We start from the raw sequence: 3,102 nt of genomic DNA, 5'->3' as shown, positions 1-3,102 counted from the left end.
TGTGTGTGTGTGTGTGTGTGTGTTTTAGGAATCACTGTTCATTTTTGCCTCAAGTCAGGTGTCTTGAATCTCATGGCTTCCAATATCTTCCTTGGTGGCAGGTGTAAGAGCCCAGCAGGTCCCTATCACTCCATCCTTAACAACAACTGGAGGACTGTTAAGCTTTCACTTAGGTTGGTTTTTTGCTTTGTTTTACCTTTAAAAAACTGCTAGTGTTTGTTACATCAGTGATTTCACTGAGGTATGGTGATGTTTTAAAACCTACTTTGTTATTAGGTAGCACTCATCTGTAAAGTAGGGCTTTCCTACATCAACTGGATATGAGTTTCTATCTGTTCTTTAAGGTCCGAATTTGCTCTCTCCTTTTAGAATAAATTTGTAATAGTCAACTCCAACAGTGCTAAGATAGCCTCTTGTTTCTTGCTTTCTATTTCCTTTCAATTTAATTTTAAGTGTATTTAACTGGGACTCTTCCTCCCTCCCCCCTCCCTCCCTCCCTTCCTTCCTTCCTTCCTTCCTTCCTTCCTTCCTTCCTTCCTTCCTTCCCTTTCCTTTTTTTTTTTTTTCCTTGAGACAGGATTTCTTTGTGTAGCCCTGGCTGTCCTGGAACTCACTCTGTAGACCAGGCTGGCCTTAGACTCATAGAGATCTACTTGCCTCTACCTCCTGAGTGGTGGGATTAAAGGCATGTGCCACCACTGCCTGGTTTAACTGGGATTCTTATTTACTCTGTTGCAATCACTTTCCTTTGCTCAAATTGTACCAAGTTTAGCCAATAGGGATATTTTCATTCTAGCTCAAGTTTATCTGAGACAAATCTTAGGCCGGGGCACCCTTGCTTTAGGAAAAAGAGCCATTATAATGATTCTTCTGTAATTCCCTCATGACAGATATGGAATTGTCCATCTATTTTTTAAAAGACTTAACTTACTTGAAATAATGTGCATGTGTGTGTATCTGTACATATGTGTACATTTGAGCATAGGTGCCCACAGAAGCCAGAAAAGGGCATCAGATATCCCTGGACCTGTAGTCACAGGTTATTATAAATTATTCAACATGAAGGTCCAGCAGTGAACTTGGGTCCTCTGCAAGTTTAGTACATATTCTTAACTCTGAATCATCTCTCCAGGCCCCCCGCCTCCCGCCCCAAGGTGCTTAAATCCCTAGTTCTCTCCAGGTACCAGTAGGATTCTATGGCAAAAGGTTATTAATGGAGAAAACTATTTCATGTGTCCTAGCCCAAAAGCTACTTTAACCATACAAAACCCTATTGTGCACAGCAGCATCTCATACCAGTAAAAATGCTTTAAAATTTTTAGAGTGATCCTTTTAATAGTATATGTAGACATATTTTTCATTATGAATTTTAAAATCAATGAAAAAGGTTTTTGGAGATGATTTTTAAAACCTTTTAAAGGCTCCTTGGGGAATCTCCCAAAAGGGCTTGTACTTTTTGTGGTTAGGAATTCATTTAAAGTAAGGGAATTTGTTCTTGTCCAACTAAGTCACCTTACCTGTAGAGCTTTTTTACAAAGAACATGGATGCCAAGGTCCTTTCCACCTCAAAGTAAATATTCCAGAATCATTATTTCTGTTTTCTTGTCTTCACAGTGGATTGCAGTATGTTGCTAGGGCTGACCTCTCTTGGGGGTCTTGATATGATTTTTAAAAAATATAAGTATTATTGAAAACAATAGTGTTTTTAGGCCTGAGGATATAACTCCCCAGCACTACATAAAATGGGCACAGCATTACATACCTGTAATTCCAACGCTTAGGGGGTAGAGACAGGAAGATAAGAAGTTCAAGTTATGTGTGCCCAGCTGCCAACTTATGCCCACTCTCAGTTTTCACTCACACCACGTTTGAAAGAGCATTGTTTGAAAGAGCATTGTTTGAAAGAGCATTGTTTGAAAGAGCATTGTTTGAAAGAGCATTGTTGGCGTTGGAGCTGTGGTACAGGCCTATAATCCAACAAGTCAAAAATGTACGTACTGCAGGGTGTGGTGCGATGTTTCCACATGTGAGTGCATCTAGCTGGGTTTAAAGCAGATTAAATGTCTTTCTCTGTTAATGTTTACCACTGAAAAGAAAAAAGAAGTCCAAGTTAATCCTTGGCTAGGCAGTGAGTTGGAGATGAGCCTGGAATACCTAAGACTGTCTCAGAACATAGGGGATGGAGATAGTATTTGAATATGTGATTTATATTTTTATTTATTTTTTTTAAAGATTTATTTATTACATATATACCAGATTGAATTGTAGATGGTTGTCAGCCACCATGTGGTTTCTGGGAACTGAACTCAAGACCTCTGAAAGAGCAGTCCGTGCTCTTAACCTCTGAGCCATCTCTCCAGCCCCATGAATATGTGATTTTTAAATAATTTATTATTTTAAGTTTTATTTATTGTTTTTAACTTTTCACACAATATGGAGAATGCTGAACATACGGTGAATTCTTTTTTTAAACATAGTTTTTTACTGATTTTTTGGGGAAACCCACATCATGCACCCCAGTCCCACTCATTTCTCAGTCCCTCCATACCCACCCTCTGACCTCTGCAGTGCCCCACCCCAAAAAAATTTTAAAAAGAAATAAAAATAAAAACTACAAATAAAAATATTAATTAAAAACAAACAAACATTTTGCTCTTCCATCTTTCCCGCCTCTTCATTTGTCTTAGTGGCTTTGGAAGCTGCTGTGTATCATTTAGTATACCATTGTGTTCAAACAGCTTTACTTGCAAATGTTTATTGTGTGATACACTGTTGTTCTGGTTCAAGGCCTCTGGTTTCTGGTACATCATCAATACTGGACCCTCACCAAAACTTCTCTCGGATAACTTGCTGTTTCCCCAAGTCATGGGGATCCTGTGGCTATGGTTCCACAGGACCAGTCCCTATATACACTCTAGCAGGTCATAGATGTGGTAGATATTGGAGAGTGCCAATCCAAAGCCCCGAGAGTGTGCCTGGGTGGTAGCTGAGTTGGCTAATCCAGGCGCTGGGAACGTCCTGGTGAATTCTTCTTCTATACCATTTATACTAGAGAGAGGAGAAATGGTTAGGTCACATCAGCTTCTAAATAGTTGCTAGGAA

The sequence above is a fragment of the Mesocricetus auratus genome, unplaced genomic scaffold (genome assembly GCF_017639785.1).
Source record: "Mesocricetus auratus isolate SY011 unplaced genomic scaffold, BCM_Maur_2.0 Super-Scaffold_100010, whole genome shotgun sequence".
Classification (NCBI taxonomy): Eukaryota; Metazoa; Chordata; class Mammalia; order Rodentia; family Cricetidae; genus Mesocricetus; species Mesocricetus auratus.
The sequence above is the reverse complement of the archived record's forward strand: the minus strand, read 5'-3'. Positions refer to the sequence as shown.